The sequence below is a fragment of the Panthera pardus genome, unplaced genomic scaffold, assembly GCF_024362965.1.
Source record: "Panthera pardus isolate Hobbes unplaced genomic scaffold, ASM2436296v1 HiC_scaffold_3, whole genome shotgun sequence".
Lineage (NCBI taxonomy): Eukaryota > Metazoa > Chordata > Mammalia > Carnivora > Felidae > Panthera > Panthera pardus.
In genome coordinates, this window is record NW_026526876.1 from 29,903,714 (window position 1) to 29,930,609 (window position 26,896).

The 26,896-nt window shown below is 48.6% G+C and overlaps 1 long non-coding RNA gene across 13 annotated transcripts in view; it reads right to left on the reverse strand.

Moving 5' to 3' along the window:
* LOC109259752 (uncharacterized) overlaps positions 1–26,896 on the reverse strand; it is a 71,398-nt gene that overhangs the window by 11,780 nt on the left and 32,722 nt on the right. For 12 of the 13 annotated variants that reach the window (XR_008418656.1, XR_008418658.1, XR_008418659.1 and 9 more), the window contains one exon: positions 26,631–26,767. This is a non-coding gene — a long non-coding RNA (uncharacterized LOC109259752). Of the gene's footprint in view, positions 1–18,666; positions 20,250–26,630; positions 26,768–26,896 lie in introns of those variants that run through there. The other variant, XR_008418660.1, reaches the window with a different exon arrangement.

Sequence of the window (26,896 nt, forward strand, 5' to 3'; positions counted from 1 at the left end):
TTGAGAGAGAGAGAGAGTGTGCAGGGGAGGGGCAGAGAGAGGAAGGGACAGAGGATCCAAAGCAGGCTCCGTGCTGACAGCAGCAAGCCCAATGAGGGGCTCGAACTCATAAACTATGAGATCATGACCTGGGCCAAAATTGGATGATCAACTGACTGAGCCACCCAGGCCTCCCAGAATGCCTTTTAAAATACATTACAAAACCTAGGGGTGCCTGGGAGGCTCAGTCGGTTAAGCTTCCGACTTCAGCTCAGGTCATGATCTCACGATTTGTGAGTTCGAGCCCCGCATTGGGCTCTGTGCTGACAGCTTGGAGCCTGGAGCTGCTTCAGATTCTGTGTCTCCCTCTCTCTCTCTCTGCCCCTCCCCTGCTCGCACTCTGTCTCTCTGTCTCTCAAAAATAAATAATAAACGTGGGGCGCCTGGGTGGCGCAGTCGGTTAAGCGTCCGACTTCAGCCAGGTCACGATCTCGCGGTCCGTGAGTTCGAGCCCCGCGTCGGGCTCTGGGCTGATGGCTCGGAGCCTGGAGCCTGTTTCCGATTCTGTGTCTCCCTCTCTCTCTGCCCCTCCCCGTTCATGCTCTGTCTCTCTCTGTCCCAAAAATAAATAAAAAAACGTTGAAAAAAAATATTTAAAAAAAAAATAAATAATAAACGTTAAAAAAATTTTTTAAATAAATAAAATAAAGTACATTACAAAACCTAGAAACCATAAAGAAAAGGTTTATAAATCTGACTACATAAAAGCCAACATTTCATCCATGGAAAAAAAAAATCCCATAAGTAAACCACAAACTGGCATCTCTTAGCACAGGCAAAGGGATTGTTTTCTTAACATGTAAAGATTCCTCCAAATCCAAGAAAAATGAACAACAATCCAGTTGCAAAACTAGCAAGTAAAGAATATAAATGGTTCACAAAGAAGGAAGAACAAATAGTTCTCAGACACATGAAAAGAGGCTCAACTTCATTCATAAAAGAAATGCAAATTAGCCTACAAGGAGACAGCATTTTTTTTCACCTAGCAAATCAGCAAAGATAAAATATATTTGCCAACACATTTTTGTATATTGCTGGTGAGGGTGTAAATTGGTACAGTCTCTAAAAGAGGCTGTTTGACCATATCAAAATTAAAAATTCATATGCCTTCTGACCCAGGAATTCTACCCCTAGATATTTATCCCGGAGATTAAGAACAGAAGTGCATTTTTGTAGGGCTAATGTATTGATGCACCTCTCATAAAACAAAAAATTGGAAAATGGCCTGAATGTCTAAATAGAAGGTTAATTAAATGAATCAGCCTTAAGATAGAATACCAGCAACCATTTAAAAAATGTAGCTACTCTCAGGGCGCCTGGCTGGCTCAGTTGGAAAAGCATGAAATTCTTGATCTTGGGGTCATGAGTTTGAGCCCCACGTTGGGTGCAGAGATTACTTAAATAAAACTTTTAAAAAAATGTTTTTAATGTAGCTACTCTTAAAAAAAATGTAGCTACTCTCTATGTGCTGATATGGAAAGATCTTCAAGTAAAGCGGAAAAATCGAGGGGCAAAAGAGTGTGGATAGCACGTTACCTTTTCGGGAAGAACAAAAGTCATCTGCCTTTATCGACATAGACGGTCTCTGGAAGGATTTGTAAGGGAGTGGAGCGGTGGTTGCCTGTGGGGTGGGACTGAGTATGGGAAGTCACAGAGGCACTTTTCACGGGATACCCTTTTGTAAGTTCTAGATTTTGCTTTGATTCTAACCAATAAAATCGTTAAAACAAAACAAAACAAAACAAAATAAAGCAGTTCTGGGGCACCTGGGTGTCTCCATCAGTTAAGCATCAGCTCAGGTCGCGATCTCGAGGTCTGTGAGTTCGAGCCCCGGGTGGGGCTCTGTGCTGACAGCTCAGAGCCTGGAACCTGCTTTGGATTCTGTGTTTCCCCTCTCTCTCTGCCCTTCCCCCACTCCTCCTCCTCTCTCTCTCTCTGTCAAAAATAAACATTAAACAATTTTTGAAAATAAAAATAAAAGCAGAACAGTTCTTTCTACAGTCTAAGTGAGCTTTCCTGTCATGGTTGACCCTTGTTTCTTGCGGGTCATGTGTTGTTCTTCTTGTCTCAAAGCCCACCCTGGGAGACCATTCCCATCCCTCTCCAAAAACTTAAAAAAAAAAAAAAAAGGCATGCATTTCCCACGGGACCCTACCCCCACCCCCGCACCCTCATAGCAGGTACATGTAGCCCTACTCCACTGGAGACAAATGAAAAAGTCTAGTTGTCCCCACCCTGTCCCCCATCCCCAGTAATTTCCATACACTCAGCTGTTTCAACATATGGGCAACATGAAGGCCTGGACAGCACTTCAGATTGGATTCCTGTGTGTGTGTGTGTGTGTGTGTGTGTGTGTGTGTGTGTGTGTGTGTGTTTAGGGGATGCTTCTGGAGGGAATGAAAAAAGGGAATCTAATTACATCAGAAGGAATCTTTCCAGCTGAGAAGAGCCTCCTCCCCAGTAAAAAATGAAAGCGGTTCTCATGGAGCTTGAGATTGCCCCAAGGCGTCTGGCAAGGTTCCTGTTTGTCTTGGAAAGCTGTCCCTCCTTCCAACCAGCAGGTCCTAATCCCTAAACTCTTTGCGGCAGCCACCCAGTCCGGGCTGGGGTGCAGGATGGCAGCGGAGGGAGGGGAACACACAAAGACAGGCAGCGTGGTTCCCAAGCCTAACTGAGCATCAGAATCACCTGGGGAAACATTTAAAAATACAGATTCCCAGGGGCACCTGGGTGGCTCAGCTCATGATCTCGCGGTTTGTGAGTTCGAGCCCTGCGTCGGGCTCCATGCAGACAGCTCAGAGCCTGGAGCCTGCTTTGGATTCTGTGTCTCCCTCTCTCTCTGCTCCTCCCCTGTTCACGCTCTGTCTCTCTCTCTCTCTCTCTCAAAAATAAATAAACATTAAAAAAATTATAAAAAAAATACAAATTCCCAGGCCCCGTCCCACCTACTGGAGCAGATCTTCCACAGGGTGGGGCCAGGGATCTATATTTTAAAAATATTTTTCTAGATGGTTCTGATATAGCCCATCCAAGAGGTGCTGTCTGGGGCCCCCGATCCAGGCCAAGCCACTTAGGGAGAAACTGAGTCACAGAGAGCCACAAAGAGCTAGGCTCAAAACGTTCTATTTGCTGTGTGACCTCAGACAAGTTACTTAACTTCCCCGAATCTCCAGATCTTCATCTTTAAAGGGGAACTAAGGTCAGCTCTCCATTGGGTGACTGGGAGAAGTCATCTCATCAGCAAAGCGTGATGATATTTGACAATCCTTGAGCTCTACTGATGTGTGAGTCACTGCACCGCGCCCCCTGCAACCTTTACCTCCTCTAGCCTCCAGGACAGCCCTACCCGCCGGTGGTATTATAGCCCCATTTTGCTGCTGAGAAAACTCGAGACTCAGAGAGGTTAAGCAATTTGTTCACGGTCACACAGCCAACCTAAGAGCCAAACCCAGAACTGGAGCTCTTAACCACCACATTTAGAACTGTCTGTCAGCACAGTCCTAGCTATCGGTAATAGGAATATCCTGCCACCGTCCTCAGAGCAGAGAGCAAAAGGATGTGGGTGGGGAGAGCATGTCCTGGTCCCCAGGAGGCTGAGGCTGATACGGGTCACCGTGGCCCAGTTACTAAGGTGAAAATAGTAAGTATGTGCTAAAAAAAAAAAAAAAAAAAAAAAAAGGCGTGGTCCCTGCTTCCGCCAAACGTTCCTCCGCCTTGGCTGGTCCCCGCCTCGCCTTGTCCCCGCCTGGTGGCATTCCATTTTCAGTTTCTGTTGTGAAGAGTGATGGCGTCGCCTAGGTGGGAGCCTGGCCATGTTACGAACACCAGGTGGGGACAGGCTGACCCAGCCTGGCCTCAGGCAGTGCAGGCAAGTGGGAACCTGGCAGAGGCCTGCGAAACCCAGGCTGTCACTCACTGCCGTGCACTAATTGCTTTAATTAAGGTGCAGGGCTGTAGGTCAAAGGAGCACATGATCACGGTTGAGGCATGTAAACAGGATCTTAAATTAATTTACAGGGAGGGCTCCTCTTACTGACATCAGCGGTCAGGTCTTTAGCCTGGGATGAATGCGTTCCTGGACAAGAGCTTTGTCCTGACGGAGGCTCCCGAGTGGAGGGGGGCCTAGGAAAGCTGTTTGGAAGAGGTGTGACTGGCACGTGGTCAGGAAAAAAACATCAGCCAGTGACCGTAGCAAGGAGAAAGTTACTGTCTTTTTTTCTTTTTTTAATATTTATTTGTTTATTTTTATTTTTTTTAAAATTTTTTTTGATGTTTATTTATTTTTGAGAAAGACAGAGACAGAATGAGAGTGGGTTGGGGCAGAGAGAGAGGGAGGCACAGAATCTGAAGCAGGCTGCAGGCCCCAAGCTGTCAGCACAGAGCCTGACGCGGGGCTCGAACTCACGAGCTGTGAGATCATGACCTGAGCCAAAGTCGGACGCTCAACTGACTGAGCCACCCAGGGGCCCCAATATTTGTTTATTTTTGAAAGAGAGAGAGAGAGTGTGAGCAGGGGAGGGGCAGAGAGAGAGAGGGAGACAGAGGATCTGAAGTCGGGCTTGAACTCACGAACGGTGAGATCATGACCTGAGCCAAAGTCGGAAGCTTAACCGAATGAGCCACCGAGGCACTGCGGACGTTGCTTTCGTCCCTACTGTGCACCAGGTGCATTCACATTAAGAACTCTGGGTCATCCCCCAGCAATACGGAGACAAGTAGTGTGCTCCCCATTCTGCAGATAGGGAAACTGAGGCTGAGAGTCAGCTCTAAATCTGGGCTATGATCACAGAACTAGATAAGCAACAAAGAACAGGAAGATTAGTCAAGACCCCCCATGTCTGTCAAGTGCTTTATCATTCATGTTTTTACCTATTACAAAATCCTATAGCATAGGCGTGTTTATCACCATTTTACAGAAGAGAAAACTGAGGTCTGGAAAGCCTGAGGTCCTTGCTGGCAAGTGGTCTCTCTTACAGCAAAAGTCACTCTCTTTCCTGGGTACCTCAGAGTCTCGGATCGCAAGGAATCTGTGAATCTACACTGTATCAAATAATAATGGAATAAACACTACACCTTTTATGTTTGCGTGCTGCTTTTCAAATTTTTTAATGTTTATTTATTTTTGAGAGACAGAGTGTGAGCTGGGGAGGGGCAGAGATGGAGACACAGAATCCAAGGCAGGCTCCAGGCTCCAAGCTGTCAGCACACGTGGGCTCGAACCCACGTGAGAACATGACCTGAGCCGAAGTCAGACGCTTAAACGACTGAGCTACCCAGGTGCCCTTGTGTGCTGCTTTTCAAATGTTCATCAACCATTACTATACTGGATAAAATATATAGTAAAATATAATTCGTAGCTGCTTTTTTATCACTGCATCTCTCCCCCCCCAACTTGATCCCAATCCATGGTTACCAAAATACATCCACTAAACCTTGGGGGTCTGAGACATGAGTTGATGCTATAAAAGGACTGTTGTGTTGGAAAAAAACTGGGGGAACTTGCTCTACCCTCCCCAGGGGGAGCATATTCTGGAAGGAAAGCAGGTACCCTCCGAAAGGAATGAATTTGACAATGGGGGCACCTGTCTGAGGGACAAGAAGATGCTTCTCCAACAGGATACGGAGGGAGCAGAGCTGGGAGGGCGGATTCACTTTTCTGTGATGATGCCCTGTGACAAACAACCCCCAAATCTCCGCGTCTCATGACAACGAGCTCTCAAGTGTGCAGGCTGGCTGCGGTGGCCTGTCCCGGCTGTGGCTGGGATTCAGCTCTGCTCCACGTGTCTCTGTCCCAGGACCCAGGCAGAAGGAGCAGTGACCGCATGAGGCACGCTCTTCTCAGGGCCGGAGCCCCAGAACCCAAGCGGTCCGGCAGGCAGATATAAGGCCTCTGTTTGGATGAGCCGTAAGTCATGTCCACCCACATTCCATTGGCAAAGCCACGGTCCCTGGCAGGGGCGGAGCAGTATAATCAGCTCACAGCAAAGAGGAGACAGTGAATAGCTACTGAACAGTAATATATGGCTGTAGGATGATGACTCTCCCTACAGCTACCCGGGAAGGAAGTCCTGGAGGACCGTTCCAGGGGAGCAGGTCCCAAGAAGCCAGAACTTAAAATCCACAGTAGTTTCAGACCAGGACACATGCGGCCAACACCTGACAAGCATTAGGGATGGAGACCTTCCAGGCCCTTGGCTGGGCCCCATTCTGCACCCACTCTGCCCTTTGAGTTACAGCCGCTCAGGCTTGGAGCCTCAGAACAATTGAGCCAGCCCCAATCCAAGACTCCCGCTTCTCCCGCCATCCCTGCCCATCTCAGGGGATTGCTTCCCCACCAGCTCGTAAAACATTCATTTCCCCTAATTCAAATATTTTCACTCTTTGGAATACTTATTAATATAGTATTTTAAGACGCATTTTTTAAAAATCACTCTTTGCTCTGGCTGGGACAGTTCATAAATTATTGATTTCTACTGGCAGGAAATGAAGATTCTCTTCTTTCTTGAACGAAAAAAGACACTGCCTTGGTGGAATCTCATAAGGAGAGGCAAGTGGGGGGGGCAGGGTGCAGGAAGAGGGTGTTCACCCATCCAGGGCAAGGGGAGGAAGACACGAGTCCCCTTTTCTCCATCTGTAAATGGAGTTCCAATTCCTGGCTTTCCTCACTCTGGTTTGGGCCGTGGGCTTGGCGGGATTCCTGCTTTGTCTCTGGCCAGCTGTGTTACCCTAGGCAAGTACTTGCTCTCTCTGAGCCACAGTCTATGCCTGTAAATGGCATATCTGAAATCAACACGGGGTTGGGCCTAGGGCAAGAAAAATTTCAGTCTGGGTTTAGCAGGGAGGCCCTCTGTGCTGCCTAGAGGTCCCCCGCAAGGCAATCCAGCATTGCCCTTGAGCCTGGCTTGTCCCCCCGGGGAGGCAGGAATGACCTTGATCAGCGATCCTCAGCGGTAACAGCCGAGGGAGACCGCAGGACTCAGCACCAGGGTGAGAGTTGCCGCGCAGCCTGCCTTCCCTGCCAGCCGCTGCCCCAGCCTGTCGTCCCCAGGGAAGCCATTAGCGTCTCGAGACCCCTTGCAAGCCTTGGTAAATCAGGCTTCCTGTGTGGCGGTATTCGCTAGAGACTCAGAGAAAGACGCAGAGATGTGGGGAAAGACAGCTGAGAGCCCGAGGGAGCGGGCCAGGAAGGGCGCTGAGCAGAATCTGCACCAGCCCCGCGGAGGAATCTGGGCATTTGACTAGTTTTCCTGGCCATCCGCAGGAGGCTGGTGTCCAGACAGCGGGAGGTGGGGACCGGGGGCCGCAGCAGCCCCTGATCAATGAAGGGTTTGGAGGCTGGGCACCCAGCCCTGGCCCAGCCACCCCTGAATGGGTGACTGCTTGGGCCAGAAACCCAGAAGCAGGGCGTCTTAGCCCCAGGGCAGCAGGACCTGGAAGGCTGGAGTTTCTTGAGACAGTGACCCAGGGGCTTGGTACATCATTTGTTCCTGAACATCAAGCGCAAAAGCTTTGAGTTGGGTTATATAAATTAGGACAGATCCCCACAATGCCATTCTTGGCCATTGTTCTGATGAGCTTTGTGGGCAGGAGGATAAGGGTTTGTCCTGTAACAGCTCCTGGGGTGGTCCTAAAGGAGCCCAAGGGAGGGGCAAGCCCGTGCAGTCGTGGATGGTAAAAAGTAGTCTGAGTCACTGATCTGGTCCAACCTACACAACCGAGTGAAGAAACCCAGAAAACTAAAAAGGTGTGGACAACATCGCACAGCCAGTTAGGGCAGAGCCTGCACCAGGCCCCAGCCTCCATTCCACTTCCTTTTCACGTGTCTGTTTTCTCCATGTGTCTGTTTTCTCCACACCCACTTGGCCGCTGTGGGGCTCACTCTTCCCACCTGCAAAATGGCAATAATCACGCAGCCTTTCCCACCCTAAGGTCTGAAACAGATGAAACAGGGTGGGATCAGACAGTCACAGCAGTGCCCTTGGCTTGAGGTCGGGATCACCAGGCCCCCGAAGACCAGTCCTCCCCTGGGGGGCGTGGGGAAAGCTCAGCTTAACCTGCTTCTCCCTCGCAGAGCAGCAGAACCCTGATAACAACACATTTCATTGGAACTATTCTCCCTGATGGCTCAGTCGCTTGAGTGGCTGACTTGGGCTCAGGCCATGATGTCACAGTTCGTGAGTTCGAGCCCTGCATCAGGCTCGCTGCTGTCAGATCCTTTGTCGCCCTCTCTCTGCCCCGCCTCTCTCTCTCTCTCTCTCTCTCTCTCTCTCTCTCTGCCCCTCCCCTGCTCACACACTCTCTCTCTTAAAAATAAAAATAAACATTAAAAAATATATGGGTTTTTTTTGGGCACCTGGGTGGCTCAGTTGGTTGAGCGTCTGACTTCAGTTCAAGTCATGATCTCCAGGTTCGGGAGTTTGAGCCCCGTGTCGGGCTCTGTGCTGACAGCTCGGAGCCTGGAAACTGCTTCGGATTCTTTGTCTCCCTCACTCTCTGCCCGTCCCCCACTCACACGCTTTCTCTCTCTCTCTAAAAAAATGAATAAACATTAAAAAAAAAGAAAGAAAGAAAGAAACTATTCCCCCTGGGTCCCTGGGCTGGCTTTCATTCAGATCATCTGTCTATCAGGAAACACCATGCCCATGGCCAGAGCCAGGTTGAGAAACAGGTGACATTGTAACAATTTTTTAAAATGTTTTATTTATTTGTTGAGAGAGAGAGAGAGAGAAAGAGAGAGAGTGCAAATGGGGAAGAGGTAGAGTGAAAGAGGGACAGAGTATCCAAAGCAGGCTCTGTGCTGACAGGCTGAGAGCAGAGAGCCCAATGTGGGGCTAGAACTCAGGAACCACGAGATCATGACCTGAGTTGAGCTGAACTCTGACACTCAACCAACTAAGCCACCCAGGCGCCCCATGAAACAGGTGACATTGTAAGGCTCCTCCACCACCACCCCTCCCTTTCCCTGCAAGGACCACTCCAGAGCTCTCTGCCATCAGTGTCCTTCAGCCCATCTCTGAGAGATCTGCATTTTAAAAGAGGAAGCGGGGAGGGGGGAGGGAGGAATGTCTGTTCTGTGGGGTGGAGGGAGTAGGGGGGGAACACCTGCTCCCAAAGGTACAAATGGCTCCTGCTAAGATAGCAGGGTCTGAGCCCCTCCAAGCAGGAGGGGCATTTGGGCATCTCTGTGCCATTGCTTCCGCTGGGTGTTGGGCGAGCACTGGCTCTCAGGTGCGTGAGGCCTCCCTGACTGCCCTTGGCCGCCTGGGCTCTGGTTTACTCTCTAGCCTTGTGGTACCAACTTCACAGCCAAAGCCCCTTCCTTCCTTCTCATCCTCCTCTCCGAAGCAAGGAGCCCAAAGACCTGAATTCCACTCCCAGCTCTGCCCCTGCCTCTGTGATTTTGCTTACGGGCAAAACATTCCTTTTCTCTGGGCCTCCGGTCTCTCATCTCTAAAATAGGGAGATTTGACCTGAAGATGGTTAAAACACCTTCCAGCCCTAGCTCTGTGGATCTCTGTGCCCAGCAAAGGCCTGAGGAGAGATGCATATTTGTGTTGTTGACCTTGGAAAGACAAGGCCTGAGTAGTTACCAGAGCCAACGGCAATGTGAGATGATCCTACAGAAGCTGTCTGTCACAAGAAAGCTCACGCTGAGGGCCAAGGGGGTTGGGAATGACCTTGGAAAGAGGGAGGAAGGAGAGAGGGGGTAACACCAAGGGGCTGGAGTGACTAAGGAAGTACTCTGGCAGCAGATGGGGCAGAGTTGAGCTTGAAGAACAGGTGGGGTATGAATCAAGGGAGAAGAACAATGGAGAAGAACCAGGCAGGGAGACAGCACAGGCAGAGGTGGGCGCTGGGGGTTGGTGAGTGAGCAAGGGGACAATGAAGATAAAGCTTAAAGTTCAGGCAGAATCTCTATGGGGACAGCCTTTTTTCTTTCTCCCAGAATCCACCCTTTGAGCCCTGGTTCCCAAGATGGCACTGAGGGCTTGAACTCAACTTTCAGCCAGTTGGCTTTCCTGCCCAACTGCATCTGTCAATCAATTCTCCCTGCTCCCCAACACTAAAGGGAGAGGCCAGGTATCTTCCCGTCATGTACCATGCAACCTTCCCCCCTCTGGACCACAGGGGCTTGGAGGAGGGGTGGGCAAGTGACTGCTCCATCCATAGGCTGATTCAAGGGCACCAGAAATGTTCTCTCTTGAGAATAGCACGAAGACACATAGAAACTGTAGTCAGGAATGGTGACTGCAAAAAGCTGTAACACTGGAAGAAGTCAAGGGTAGCTTAATTGGCCCTCGTGCAAAGTGCGTAGCTGCAGGGCCCCAGGAGGAGGGCTGGAGTCCCTGGCCTTCCAGCTGCAACCTTTGGACACTTGTCTCTACTGCCTGAGGCTGCCTGTCATCTTTGCCAACCAGCAACACACCAAGGCAGTGCAGTGGGTCGCAGCTGCTTGTAACAGGCATGTGTTGAGTAGAATACCGCTCAGCCAGGGCAACTAGCCTGAGAAATTGTGGCCACGACATCCAGGAGCATCCCTCGTCCCTGTTTAGAATTAGCACCAGAAACTATCTCCACAGAGGTCCTGCTTCTCTCTCATCCCAAATTCCTTGTTCCTCTGGGCCTGTGCCAGTGTTGTTCCCTGTACATTCAGAGCCCAGCTCAAGACTCACTTCCTCCAAGGAATCTCTAACTGTCCCAACCTCATGTGCCCACACTGTCATTCAGGTCAGCCCCAGTCAAAATGGTAGTCAGAATGAGGACCATGAGGGGAAGCCCTTTATACTTTATAGCATGCTTTTACTAGCATCACCTGGCTTGATTTTCATAATTGCTTGGAGGAATGCACGATGGGCTACCTTATCTCTACTTTGCTGCTGGTGCGGGGCAGGGCTGGGGCTTGAGACCAGCACTCCCGAATCCCAGTCTGAGACTTCATCCTCTACAGCGGGTAACACATTCCTGGACTGATCTCCTGTTTGAAGAATTGTTTTCATTAGGGGCGCCTGGGTGGCTCAGTTGGTTAAGTGTCTGACTCTTGACTTCGGCTCAGGTCACGATCTCATGGTTCGTGAGTTCGAGCCCTGCATTGGGCTCTGTGCTGACAGTGGGAAGCCTGCTTGGGATTCTCTCTCTCTCCCTCTCTCTCTGTTTCTACCCTACGTGTGCTCTCTCTCCTTCAAAATAAATAAATAAACTTAAAAAGAGAGTTGTCTTCATTAATTTACTAATTCAGCTAAGATTCACTGAGCACCTTCTTCATGCCAGGCGCTTTTCTAGACACAGGAGGTATTGCAGTGAATAAACAGACAAAATTCCCTCCCCTCATGAAGCCTGCATTCTAGTGGAAAAAGATGTTCAATAAATACAGTGAATAAATCGAAGATATAGTATATTGGATGGCGATAAGTAATATGGATAAAAAATAAAGCAGGAAGGGAGAATAAAAAATGATGGGGGTGGGGTGACATTTTAAAGTAGTGTGGTCAGGGAGGCCTCACTAAGAAGGTGCTATGTGAACAAAGACCTAAAGGAAGTGAGGGAATTGGCCATCCAGATATACTGAAGGAGTCTTCTATATGAAGGGAATAGCATGTGCAAAGACCCTGAGGTCAGTGATGGCCAGTCCTATGTGGCCTGTGGCAGCACCTCCTTGCTCTTTTTCCTTACATAGTTTGGCCTCCTCAGAACAGTTTGTCCCCCTGCTCCTTTCAAGGTGCCGGCCACAGAAAAAAGCAGCAGCCTATAGCAGTCAGGATAATATCCCTCTCCTCATTTTCCAAAAAGAGAGGCCACATAGGCCATTGCAATGTCCAGTGACTAAGACAGACTCTTAAGTCTCGTTCTCCATGGCAGACTCTGCTCCAAAACTCAGGCCAGGACACTAGCACTAGCTCCATTCCCCTCTGATAGATGTGGACCCAGTAGCTGGGGGGAGGGCACTGGTTTCAGATTCCCTGAAATTTCTGTTCACCAACCACACTGGCTAAGAAGGGCTAAAGAGGCCAAGACAAAATATTCAGGGAAGTGGCAAAGAATGCAGATGGGACAATATCCAGAAGACAATGCCATACACATGGGCCACACAAAGAGAGACCTGAGAATGGTGGCGCCATTAGGCCAATATCAATGGGCACCAGCTGCTCCCTCCCCAAGACCCTTGGGCTTCCATATTTCCTTGGGCAGGTGAAGATGTGCAAACCCCTTGCCTTCACCCACATTCTATTCCCTTCACTGAGTCATATTCCCTTTGTCATCTACTCCCACTCAGAGTGACTCACTCATGTCAACAGACCCAACATGCTTTCCCCACCCTTCCTGCAGCTCCCAAGACTGGCCCCTGGTGCAGATGGGGCTAGTGAGAGCAGGGAGTGGTGAAACCCAGCATTGCCTCAGTGTTGATGCTGCTGGGAAGAAAGCAAGAGGGAGACGTGGAAGAGAAGAGTCCTGGATTTATGTTAAGTCAGCATAGCACCTGAAAAGTATGGTAAGAACTGAGGCTGGAGGCAAGAGGTTAGAGATAACTTAATATACATGGCTGGTGCAGTTCTACTGCCCATCCAGATATGACTGAGCTTCCCTCCAAGATAGAGCCCCAGACTCTCCTCCAGATACCACCCCAGCAGTTCCTCTCCTGTCCCTAGCCATGCTAAATGTAACAGAATTTCCAGGGATGTGTTGGGGGTGATGCTGTAAGATCCACTGGGGCAGCAACTGAGAATAACAAAATTGATGAAATTGATGGACCGAAAGAAAAAAAATCCATTTATCTACCCCAACCCAGTATTTACCAAACACCGAAGCCCCATTCTCTTCTCTCCTGGCAAGGAAATATTTACACAGCCTGACAGCCAGTCCCTGGGGCCTGGGCTGAGTTGGAGCTAATTACCAATTGCTAATAAACATTGAGTTAATTCTCTTGACCAAATTAAAACTAATTTGGATCAAACCATAATGACCTAAGTGAAATCCATCTCCCTTTTCTTCTCCACACATATTCACATACTCACACCAACTTATGTCTGGAACCCTAAAGTCTCCCCAAGCTTAAGAGTCCCAGAACAAAAACTCAACCCACAGAGACCCAGCGTCAAGACCGACATCTCATTTGTTCTTACTGAAGCAACTCTAGACTCTAGCATGCAATGCTGTGGTCATCTGTCTACCCCACCATCCTGCATCTCACCACACACTTCTCACACTTTCTTCACCTGGCCCACTGGAGCCTACTAACCTTGCCCTCACCCCAGACACATTGGACTCGCCAATTACAGCTCTTGTCTTTGCAATATATGACTATCTCCATTTCTCACAAATCCTGTTTCAATGCCTCTTCTTAAAGCTTCTCTTGAAAAACCTTCTTGGGCAATCTTTATCATATACTGAATTGGGATTTTCTGTCTTATCTCCACCTTCCTATCTGCACCAGCCTCCTTTTGGTGTCACTCGGTCCCTTCCTGAAGCCCTGTCAACGAATGTTTTGTCTATAGGCCAATCTATTGATTGAAAAGAAAATCTATTCTTCTCTCTTTTCTTTTCTCATTCCAGGGTGGTGAGGCTTTGAGGCTGGTCATGCCTCCTGCCTTTTCTCTTGAGAGTTAATGGAAATTAAAGGAGCTTGCTAGTGAAGCTGACTCTGATTAAGTTCTCAGGGGAGAGATGGGTGAAGGGTTCCTTTAGGCTCCACGTTGTCTAGCCTAGATCCTTTGCAGGACACCAAATAAAGTCACATAAGAATAAAGAGTATGCCCATGGATAGAGAATTCCCTGAGTTTAGCTCTCATGGAGTTAAGACTTCAGGGAATTAGGTAGACAGATGAAGGACATATACGTACAATGTAAGTAAGGACCAAACCAACATGTTCTGATTCAGAAACTGTGAAGATGAACAAACAAGAACCCTGCTCAACCATCTTGTCAACTCCTCTTGTTTTAAGAGAGAAACTGAGACCAATAGACATGTCACCTGCCCCTCATACAGCAAGTTAGTCAGGGATCAGTATACTGGTCAGATGAAATATCAGTTTTTCCCATTTCAATGACAGAGCTAAAGCAGCTCCTTTCCTCTGTGAGCAGTTGATCTTCACAAAGATACCTTCTGGAAGGAAGGTGCAGACAAGCTGCCTCCTCCTGTCCATCCTGAAACCCAGGGGGTAGGCAGGGAGGTCCCTAGCTAAAGGAGGAATCCAAAGGTGCAGCCTCTTCCTTTTCAAGGCAAGGGGTGGGCACATACTGGGAGTGGAGAAGGGGGATGAGCATAGTCCCATCAGGCTCAGGTCCTGGCAATGCTGAGGGTAGAGGAAGAACTGAGAAGGGACAGCACTCAGCAGTGAGCCTATGGAGCCTCCTGCTTATAGGATCATCTGGGTGTGACTATAACAAGCAAGGGTTGAGAGACCATGGCCAGATGGTCTGGGGATGGGCATCCAGACAAAAATTGCCCACCAATCCTTTTTAAAGACATAACTAAAAGCCAATCACGTGCTTACATTTCAAACATAGCATTAGCACCTAAATTTAAACTGCTACAGTTAGATCAACTAGTTTATATCCAAGACCTTTAGGCTTTAAATACTCTAGGGGATGCTATGGCGACTAAAGAAAGAACATTTCATTATAAAGTGGGTTTTTTTCCTCTAAAGGGCACAGACCCCAAAACGGGGCTTGCCTTAGGGATCCCTTTATCAAGACAGCCAGAACCTTTCTCCCATGCAGTTTTCTGAGACCCATCATCATATGGCCATTTAGGATTATTCCTATATTTTCTCATGTGGGTGTTTTATTGTCTCTGACTTGATTAAAGGACCTTTTATGGCAGGAATTTGGTTCCTTATGTCCTTTGGGTTCTTCACAGTACACGGTTGAATGCTGAGACTCAAATAGAAGCCCAACAACTAATTATTTCTGGGATTGTTGTTCAGCACCATGGACAGAACCTCCCCACCTCTTCCTCCTCCTCCCAGGCTGTTTTCTCGAGTCTCTCCTGGTTTCCTTCAATGCGAAGCCTCCAGCTGCCTCACTGAGGTCTTGGCTCCACTCAAACCTGCCTTTTTCTTAGGAGCCTGCACCAGGACCCAGAAGCCACACCATGGCAGTTGGGAGTAGAAATGAAGGGCACTGGAAATAAGGGACCTCACAGCATTTCTTGTTTTGTTTAGAATGAGACCATTTCAATCATGTGCTCCAGCCAGAGCCACAGACCCTAACCCCCTAAGAGCTGCAGATACCCTTCCCAATAATGCTGAACTTGGTCTGTGGCCATGGGATTATAGGCCAGCAGAACACCCAGCCACCTGGGGCAATGCTGGGATAGAGTCTGGGCTGCACTGGACTGGGAAGACATCTGGCATGAGAGGAGAAAGATGGAGTAAAAACATGTCTGGACTGTAAGTGGGGAGGGAGTCAAAAGGTGACAGTTAGGAGGGCAACCTCAATCATCAGAGCCCAGGAGAGTCTGAAAAGCCCTGGGCAGGGGGCAAGACAAGAGACCAGAAGCAGAGGCACCCAAGGACAATTGACAGAAGATTCAAAGTGGGATGAGGTGGTAGGCTCAAGACAAAGGCTGCAAATAATACCATGGGGCTAGGAACTTCCTCCTATTTGATTCTGGCCATAGGGTAGAAGGAGGTCACCACTTTAAAGGGAAGGGGGGGAGGTGTGCCAATGGGAACACGATAGAATTTTCAATGGGCAATAATCCAGCACCCATTAGAGATTAGATAGTGCCATTCTAGAGCTAGAATTAGTAATCTTGGCCATCCAGGATAATTTCAAATATCCACCCATTTGCTATTATCTCTGTTATGAGGGATGCTCCACAAGCTGACATGAAAACAGGAAGGACCACCACAATACATATAATGATTCTATTAAATTCATTTCCTCTCCTCCTTCCTTCCACATTCTGCCTACCCTTTAAGGCCCACTTGGCATCCTTCCTTATCCAGGAAGACTTCTAGGGCTAGAGTCATCATAGACGCCAAACAAGTGTTTGCTGAATTAATAGACAGCCCTGGTGTTCACTGGATTTGATGATCCTAAACCCAACCCTGGTTGGGTTACCTGAGAGACACTCTAAAATGGAGATTTGCATAAAGGAGATTTATTGAAGGTACTTTGGCATCAACAACCGGGGGTGAGGGCAGGGGGAGAGAATGAAGGAAGTAGGATTGGGCAGAGAGAGGAGCTGAACTGATCTGAAGTTTCAACAAAGTTCTCAGCCTATTATACAGAGATCTCTGGACTGATCTGACCCTTCTGAGTGCAAAGGGATGGGTATTTACACCCCCATATCCATAGTTGGATGCACGCTGCTGCCAGGAAGCAGGAAGGTGGAATGACCTTAAGAAAGTTGGTTGTTTGGGCTGAGGGCAATTCCTGGAAAGGTACTCAGATGAAAGTCAATCATCTGCCAAGAGTCACAGCAGCTGGAGGAATGAAGACCTTGGTCCTGCAGGAAGGATCAGGGTGACCACAGCATCCACTAAATAAACCAATAAACTTGGACAACATTGAGTGGTGGTGGGGGGCACATATCAGAATCCCTGGAGGGCACATAGTTTAAAGAATCGTCCAAGATAGTTCAAGACCATCTTGACACAGACCAACCATCTATCCTCCTCCCATAGATCATCGTGATTAGAAATTGAGGATCTATTCCAACTGGCCCTGAGACAAAGGAGGTGATTTGCCCAGGGCAAATGGCTCATGTGAAAGGAGTCCATGCATGTGTAGGCTTCTCTTCACTGTGGTACAAGCCCTATTTCCCAAATGAGTACCAAAAAAGTGGCGCCCTATAATGAACAAAGCCTAGTACACTCATGTTCCAGAAAAGATGGGAATGTATTGGGGGGGCGGGGTGGAGGAGGTGAAAGTGAGAGATGAGGTGTGGTATGTCAATAAATGCATGCAGAATAGAATTGGTTTTTCAAAGCAGTTATGGGTAGACATGGCCTTTGTGCTGTGTGTACATGATTTAACCCGATGAGCAAATTGCCTGATTCTTAATTAACCTTTTCATTTGAACCCCTTGACCAAGCAGCAAATGGAGGCTGGTAAATTGGAAATGACAGCCTCACCTCCCCTGTGCCCCAGTGTGGCCAACCACCTAGGCTGGTAATTACCTTGGCCAAGGCTAGGAACTTTTTATAGGCTGATGAACAAATAATCTCCCACTAATGGCTGTGATAACCACAGAGCCTGTTCTCCCTTCTTCTCTCCTTCCATGAAACCAGAGGGCAGATTGTAATAATATTCTCTTCTCTCTGTCTCTATGTGTGTGTGGGTGTGTGTGTGTGTGTGTGCGCACGTGCACATGCGTACCCACGCATGTGTGTGTGTGTGTGTCTCCTTTTAATAAAAAGAGACCATTTGGACTAAGGATCAGGAGAAATAGTATAAGGAAAGGGAGACATTTGTCTACAGAAACCTCTCTCCCCCAGGAAAAGCCAGATGCCCTGGCCATGTCCTTTAGCAGACCTGGTAAACAGCTGATATTTTTGGAACATGCTCCTCAGTGGATGTCAAAGCAATTTGGAAGGCTGGCTCTTGGCCCACAGTCACATGAAGAGAATGGGGAGGTGTAAGCAAAGTCTTTAGCACCCAGGGCTTCCAGCATAACAGCAAGGAGCATCAGGGAGGAGAGGGGAAGACGGATGGGACAAGGAAAGGGAGGGGAAGAGGAAGATGGGAGGAAAATGCAGGAGAGGAAGCAAAGGTGAAGTACAGGGTACTATAGGGGGTCTGGACATGGAAAGAAGGTCCTAGGGTGGCCTGGGTCCCTGCCACATCCCCCTGAAGTGGCTCATTGGTTCTGCCTGGGGTGTCCTCCCTGTTCCACCCACCTTGAAATCTAATAATAATGGTAGAATCACTTACAGAGAGTTTACTTTGGGCCAGGCCTGTGCTGAGCACTTTACACGCCCACAGTATCTTGAGTGAGCCTCAAGCAACTCTAGGATATAGGCACCAGTTCTCCCATTTTACAGATGAAGGCACTACAGCACAGAGAAGTTAAGAGACTTGCCCTGGGTTCACACAGCTAGTTGGAAATGGGGCCAGGCAGTCTGACTCCAGAACCCAGTCCTTAGAACCCTATTCTGCCCAACAGCACCTCCCCCAGAGCTCCGGGTACCTTTCTTGTATGCTCCTGAGGTAACAGAAACAGCACTGGATTTGAGTCCCAGCTTTGCCCCACCCACCTGTATAACTGTGAGCCCGTGAATCTGCTGGTGCCTCAGTTTTCTCATCTGTGGAATGGAGAACATCTGTCCTGCTTGCTGCGTGGAACAGGTGCAGGAATCCAGCGAGGTAACACTTCTGAAAGCCCTCTGTAAGTCCCGGAGGCCTTGCACATGTTCGTGGGCATTCTTCTCCCTCTTCCCTTCCGCTTTGTGAGCCTCTGCAAGGACCACAGACGGTCCTGCATTGTTTATCCAACCCTCTCTCACATGTGTTGGGCACCCAGGAACTGTATGCTTCCAAGTGAAGAAAGAAATAGAGCACCCAAACCCTCTCTCTTCCCCCGCCCCCTGCCTCCTTTCCCCCTCACCCCTTCTCCTTCCCCCTTCTCTCCCACCTCCCCTTCCCCCTCTTTCTCTTCCCCATACCCCACCCCTTCCCGGGGCTTACACTGTAATGGGAAGACATCTGTCCCTCTCTTCCCAATCCATCCCACACTTTGAGATCAACTTTTCAAAAGCACAACTGAGACCACATCACAACCTGCTCAAAATCCTTCAGTGTGCTCCGAGGAGAAAGTCTGTGCTTCTGGGCCTGTCATAAAAAGCCTCTGCAATCTGGCCCCAGCTCTTTCCTGACCTCTCTTTTCGTGATTTTCCCCCAGGATATTCCAGTCCTCACTCACTTCTGTCCATTTCTTCACTCGTAACAACCTCACAGATAATGGGCTAAAGGTGCCCGACGGACGGTGAGAGGTCAATAAATGTAATATACCGAGCAGAACATTCTGTGAGGACTTGCCCTGCTGCTGTGGAAGCTCCCCTGAGGTCCCGAAACTGCGAATTTCAGGCGTGAAGTGCCCACACATTCTTAAGGGAGATGCCAGATCATCTGGGTAGGACTTGCTTGGGTTGGGCCCACTCTGGCTGTGTGGCCCCTGTCCCATCTTGCATCTCAGCCCGTGCAGAAGAGAAGGCTAGAGACTGACTGAGGTGCTTGGAGGGAGGTGGGAGTTTTTGGACTTCGGAGCTAATGGTGAGGACCGAGGTGACCTGCACCTGCCCATCTCCATGTCCCCAAGCCAAGCAAAACCTCACCCTGGAGCTGGAAGGAGAGGTATGTTGACCCGCAGGCCCCCAGAGCTAGAACACAAACACTAGGGCCCAACTCACTCCAAAAAAAGTCTAAAGTCAAGAGACCACTGGCTCAGCCTGTGTCCTCAGATGGAAGAAGAGACACCACTGAGCAGGAAGTCATATCCACTTGCAGAGTTTAGTGGAGCAAAGATGCCAGGTGTAGCCAAAGACTGGGTGGATGCAGGGGAAAGGGACGGACTAGGGCTGTGTTGAAGGGGTCCACCCAAGAGGCCCTGGGACCACCTCCCAGGGGGCGGCAGCCTGGCAAAAGACGCCATGTGGGTGACATAGCAAAGGGAGGGGAGGACAAGGGAAGGAGCTGCTGGGGAGTCACAAAGTGGCCAAGGAGCCGCACAGCGCCCAAGGTGTAGGGACCCCAACTGGTTACAGCTAGCTTTAATTATCTTTTCCAGCACCAATTCTCAAACCTCCTCTATGGGAGTGCTCCTGGCTAGTAGCTTGCCCACTATCTTCCCCCATATTGAGTGCGTTCCCTTCTGCTTACATTCATTCCACTGCTTGGAGCGCCCTCTCCACTTATGTCTAGCACTTAAAACTCAGTCCATTTCTTCAGGACTGGCTCAATCTCATTCCCCTGATGAAGCCCTCTGTGATCCAGCCGTCCAGACATCCATCCTTCCCAGGAATCTGCTACTTGCAGCCGCATAGCTAGTTGCCCATCTCAGTGTTCATTGTCCTCTTTAAAAACAGAATGTCTTCGTTTTAGCTGGGCACATGGCCGTTTGGGATAAAGACTGACTTTCTCAGCCTCCTTTGCTGCTAGGTATAGCCAATTAGGTATAAATAACAGTATTTGGAGCCAACTTCTAAAAAGCTTCCTTGAAAGGCTGCTGGTGTGCATCTTCTTCTTTGCTCCTTCTTCCTTTCACATGTCTGGAATGCAGATAAAATGGCTGGAGGTTTAGCAGCCATTTTGGACCATAAGGTAACTTTGTAGAACAGAAGCTACGTGCAAGGATAATGGAGCAAATGATCTATCCTGGGTTCTCGACACCATAAGACTGCCCTACAAGTTCTGGACTGCCTTCTTCTTGCACTTTAATTGAGAGCGAGACGACTTATTTAGGCCTCTATTACTTTGGGTTTCCTGTAGGAAGCAGCTAAGCCCAATCTTAATTGATACATGCCTAAATTGTAGGTCCCAATTCACAGCATTTCAGTCAACCTCTTTTCTTTCCTAACCTGTGACATCTCTAGTATCGTAGCTTTATACTGTCAATCAATTATTCATAGGTATGTGTAACTCCCAACTCTCTAAATATAGCTTCTATTGTGTAGCACTTTTCAAAATTTTTATTCCTGAGCTTATTTAATCCTGCAAAGAACGCATTACTGCCTCCTTTTTACAGATGTAATTCTACAGGTTCCTTGGCGACCAAAGTAGGCCAGATACCCAGGCCTTCTCTCTCGCGGCCCATTGTTTTCACACCCACAGCAACTGGAACTGACTTTCTTGATTTATTTTCATGTTTTTTCCATTGCAAAGAACATGAACATTTTCTGATAGGAGGCGTGCACACAGTAGGTGTTCAACAAATATATGAAGCCCCCCAAATTTGGGCAATTCATCCAAGCTAGTTTCCAAGATACCTCTAGACCAGGGGTTGCAGACTGTGGCCCACAGGCAAATCTGGCCCACAGTCTGTTCTTGTATAGTCCACGAGCTAATAATGATGGTTTGTATATTTTTAAATGGTTATGGAAAAAGGAGAGGGACGAGGACAAGAGGAAAAGAGGCAGGGGAGGGAGGAGGACAGGAACAGATGACAGAGACCACAGTGTCCCGCAAAGCCTAAAATTATCTGGTCCTTTACAGGGAAGTTTGCCGCCCCCTGGGCTAGACCGTCTGCATGCAGCTGGATGTTTTTTGGTTTGTTTTTTTTCCCCCATGTCCTAATTGTTTTTTTATTTCTCCAAATTTTTGTTTTTTATTTTTTTAATATAATTTATTGTCAAATTGGCTTCCATACAATACCCACTGCTCATCGCAACAAGTGCCCTCCTCAATGCCCATCACCCACTTTCCCCTCTCCCCCACCCCCACCAACCCTCAGTGTGTTCTCTGTATTTAAGAGACTCTCATGGTTTGCCTCCCTCCCTCTCTCTTTGTAACTATTTTTCCCCCTTTCCTTCCCCCATGACCTTCTGTTAAGTTTCTCAAGACCACACAGGAGTGAAAACATATGATACCTGTCCTTTCTTGACGGACTTATTTCACTCAGCATAATACCTTCCAGTTCCTTCCACGTTGTGCAGCTGGATGTTTCATCCACCAGCAGCACCTTCGTCAGCTGTTGTCCCTGAGAGACACGATCCCCCAGGGAGCTTGGAAATCCTGCCGTGAAGGATGCAGGATTGGTCCGCACTCTTGTGCCAACCTGATGGAACCCCCAGGGCGTCACTCCCTGCAGCCCTAACCTCCTTCCGGGCAGATGAGAGTGAATTCCTCTCCCCTCAACTACCACCACCCTAAGACTTAGAAGCCTTTCTGATTCACTGGTCAAATACCTCAGCTCGATTCGATTAAAAATTCATTGGCTTCTTTTCCTGTAAAAAAGAATAAATAAGAGAGCAAACAGCAGGGGCTGAGGGTGTAAACTGAAGTGTGAAAGCCCAAACAGGCTGAAACCGTCACAGGGAAAACCGTCGGCTCCAGAGCATTTCTTTTTCCAAAACTGCCAGCCTTCCAGAGGGGAGACTGAACTGGTTCTCATTTCCAGCACCCCTGACAGCACATTACCCTGGCCAGGCTCAATTTTTCTCCCTCTTCATCCCCAAACCCATCCTTGAAGGTAGTCCAATCCCCCTCTCTAACTTGGCCCTCTTCTTTCTGGCCATGCCCTTCAGCATTCGTGCCAAATCGTCCTTAAACTGGCTCAAATCATCATCCTCCAGGCCTCCTGCCAGGGGTCCCTCTCTCTTCTCCTTTTCCCGCCTCTCCCTCAAGCCAGCTTTTGGCCATTTGCTGGCAAATAATAAATCTACAGGCTACAAAGAATCCATCTTTCATTCGATGAAGGTTCTCGAGAAATCAATTCTTCCTTAACCTATTTCTATCTCCTGAGCTGGGCCCATGGTAGGTGTTCAATGAGGATCAGCTCGTAGGCCGGCCAGGCGCATGAACAGTGAGCAGCTGACCGCCAGAGCGTCCCTGCCCCGTGACCGATGTGAATCCCAAGAACTGCTTGGACTCAGATACGGGGCCAGGCCCAAAGTCATCCAGTTGGAGAGCTGCCTGATACAAGAGAAAAAAAAAAAAAAGAAGGGAATTTGGAAGGGAGACGTGCCTGATTTGAATTTTGGCTTCCTCTCTGGCTATCTGAGTGTGCTGGGGCAAGCTGCTTCACCTCTTTGAGACTTAATTTCCTTATTTATAAAGTGAGATGAGCCTCTAATGAGATACCAATTCACACTCACTAGGATGGTTATAATAAAAAAGACAGATAATAACAAGTGTTGGCAAGGATGGGGAGAGATTGCAACCTTTACGCGCTTGGGTGAGAACGCGAAATGGTGCGGCCACCTTGGGAAACAATCTGGCAATTGCTCAGAAGTTGAAACGCAGAGCTGCCACGTGACCCAGCAATTCTATTCCCAGGTGTCTCCCCAGAGAAAGGAAAACATACATCTGTACAAGGATTTGGACACCAATGTTCACAGCAGCCTTAACGGCCAAAAAGGGGAAACAACCCAAGCGTCCCTCACCTGATAGGTGGATTAGCAAACCGTGCTACCCCCGTGCGATGGGATATTATTTGGCCCTCAAAACCTGCTACAACACGGGTGGGCCCCGAAAACACGATGCAAAGTGAGACAAGCCAGACACAAAAGATCACATATTGTATGAATCTATTTATATGAAATGTTCAAAATAGGCGAATGCATAGAGACAGAGAGTAGATCAGTGGTTGCCAGGGGCTGGGAGGAGGGGAAAGAGCGTGATGAAAATGTTCTTTTGGGGGGTGAGGAGATATTCTAAAATTAGCCAGTGGGGATGGGTGTGCTACTCTGTGAACATACTACAAACCATTGAACTGCACACGCCACCAGGGTGAATTGCAAGGTATGTGGATTTTAGCTCAAGAAAGCTGTTATTTTGAGCATGTGATGGGTAAGGGCGCCTGGGTGGCTCAGTCGGTTAAGCGTCCGACTCTTGGTTTCGGCTCAGGTCGTGATCTCACAGGCTCGTGGGTTCCAGCCCCGTTGTGGGGCTCTGTGCTGACAGGGCAGAGGCTGCTTGGGATTCTCTCTCTCTCTCTCTCTCTTTGTCCCTCCCCACCTCGTGCTGTCTCTGTCTCTCTCTAAAATAAAATAAAATAAATAAAATAAAATAAAATAATAAAATAAATAAAAATAAAATAATAAATAAAATAAATAAATAAAATAAAATAAAATAAAATAAAATAAAATAAAATAAAATGTAATGGGCAGGAGCACCTGGGTGGCTCAGTCGGTTAAGCGGCTGACCCTTGATTTCAGCTCAGGACATGATATCATGGTTTGTGGGTTCACGCCTCGGTCAGGCTCTGCACTGTCTGGGCAGAGCCTGCTTGGGATTCTCTCTCTCTCCTTCTCCCTGCCCCTTTGCCAGTCTCTCTCTCGCTCTCTCTCAAAATAAATAAACTTTAAAAAAAAATGTGATGGGTGGGGTTAAACCCCAGTCGGTTAAACATCTGACTTTGGTTCAGGCCATGATCTTGTGGTTTGTGGGTTTGAGCCCCGCGTCGGGCTCTGTGCTGACAGCTCGGAGCCTGGAGCCTGCTTCTGTGTCTCCCTCTCTCTCTGCCCCTCCCCATCCTCTCAAAACTAAATAAACATTTTTTTTAAATGTGATGGGTAAGGCCACCCCACCCACTTTATAGGGTCATCCTGAGGCTCAGAGGAAGACGGGTCGTGTTCCAGGCCCCGGGGTGCAGAGTTGTGCTATTACAAACAGGAGGGCCAAGGCCATGGCCCTTCATACAGATGGAGCCATTTTCTGCCCTCCCTTCTTTCCTGCTCTGGCTCAGGACCCCTCAGGGACAGGGTTGCTGGGAGTGACAACTGCCATCTGGCAAGGCCAGGAAGAGGTCTGGGCCTCCAATAAGTCTGCCCCAGAGCTAGGGAGGCAAGAAGTAGCTCCTGTCAGAGCCGCAGACCAGGAGGGACCTGACCCTGCCAGGACGCTCCTTTGTGTCCACAGCTGCCTCTCCCCTCATTCAGAAAGCATCAGGCCCGGCTTCCGTCTGGAGGAGCAAGGGGCCAGCTAAATCTCAGGAGTAACCGAAAGCAAGGTGAGGGGAGCAGCACAGATCACATTCTAAAGACCGTATTTCAAACCTTCAGCGAACATCACATGCTAACATAATAACAATAATGATGATGACTAATTATCAAATGAGCATTTGCTACCTGCCAGGCACCACGCTGTGCATCTATATGTATTGACTTCTTTAGTCTTCACAAAGATCCCAAGAGGCAGGGACATTGCGAATCCCACTGTATAGATGAGAAGATTAAAGCACAGAGGTTTCAAGTAAATTGCCCAAGGTGGCACAGTAGAAATGGCAGGACCGAGATTTGAACCCTGGCACTCTGGTTCCAGGAGTTTCAGTCTGTGTACTGAACCCCTCTATTGGACTATATGAATGCTACAGTCTGCATACAATGGAAAACCAAAGTTATTACTAAGGCCGGTCAATGCCCCCCGCCCCCTGCCAGAAGTAGGTCTCAAACTTCATCAAGCATCAGAATCACCCGGGGCATGTGAAAAATACAGAGTCCTGAGCCCACCCCAGCAAAAAGGATTCACTAAGCCTGTAAGGCCCAGGAATCTGCCTTTGTGACCACTGCTCCCAGTGACCCTGATGAAGGCTATTCAGGACATACTGGGAAACACTTGGCCTTCTGAATCAAGACCCAACTTTGCGGGCCTGGCCGACTGGATCTCAGGCCACACCACACTTACCCCAGTGTCATTGTCCTCATTCAAGTCTTACTCATCTTTAAAGGCCCAGGTCAGGTTCTATGTAGTCTCCTAAGTGCTCCACAGGAATAGCAGCCCACTCTGGTTTTCCCTGCTCTAACCGCCCCCCCCCACCCTTTATAGAGGGACCTGCTTCAGAACCTCATTGCAAACTGCTTGCTATTCCTACATCAGTGTCCTGTGGCTACAGGACTTTTCTGATGAACTGGATCATCACAAGTGCCTTAGATGTAAAACGCCTTTTATATCCCTCATGCGTGTCCCCCACAGGTCACAGTAGGTCAGGACACAATAGAGACCTATGGATTTGGTTACAGATCTCACGTGCCAACACGTCCTTATTTCAACGACCGACATGGCATATGTTCAACTGGCTGGTTCAATGGGCAGAGTCCAACTGTCTGGATTCTTCCTCTACAGGATCCAGGTGCCTTCTCTATGCCACTTAGGGTTCAGAGGATGCACCCTCTCTGAGGGCTGACATACCCAAACACATCTCATTCCAATACAGGGTCCTTGGGATCAATTTTACCCCCCAGAGGACATTCGGCAATGACTGGAGATGTTTTCATTTGTTATAACTGAGGGTGATATGGCTGCTGTATTCTAGAGGGTAGAGGCGAGGGACACTGCCAAATATCCTACAGTACCCAGGACAGCCCCCCCACAGCAAAGCAGTACCCAGCCCCCCAAAGAACAGTGCCAACGTTGAGAAAGCCTGCTCTACTGGGAAATGCTAAGACCTACAGCAGAGCAACAACAGGTGTCAGGAACCCAAAGGAAGGAGCCATTAACCTGCAAAGGAGTAAGAGGTTGATGGACAGGGGATTCGCAGAAGAGGTGCTTAATACAGATGAATCGATTGCTGAACAATGGACGGGAAGGGTTTTACCAGACAGAAGCAGGGCAGGAAAGAGGCAGTGTTCTTGGCAGTGAAATGTGAGAGTATTTGGCACGTTTGGGAAGCTACTGCTGGGTATGATGTGGCCAGAATGCCTGGCACTCATTCCTCTCATTCATTCATTCATTCAACACTGTCGCCGGCCATCTTGTTTTCATTACTCATTTGCAAACTCATCAACAAACTCTGTCCCCCAGCAGAGTGGAGTGGCCAGCTCTGGCCCTGAACCGTCCCTGATTCCAAATCAGTTGTCTCTGAACACATGAGGCTTTGCTTCAAGGATGGGACAGGTTGAGCTAAACGTGGCCGTTTAGGTCAAGAGGTGAGAACCATGAAAACACAAGGTGCCTCAAAGCTTTGGATGGCCTCGTCGTAAAAGTCTACGTACCACTTGAGGTGTGATGTCTTCCTTCCCAGGGCCATAAATGAGCGGCGTCTGCCCCAGCAAACGAGGAAAATGGATTTTGGGGAATGTCTGTGCTTCTCAAAGTTCAGGTAGAAATGAAAACACGTGCCAAAGTAATTCTGAAGAAAAAAAAAGAAGAAGAAGAAGTAATTCTGGTAATCTTTGTCTCTTTAGGAAACAACAACAACCCTTGATGGCCTTGTCATTTACTCCAAATAGCTATTTTCCTGGATGAGCTCAGTCTCAGC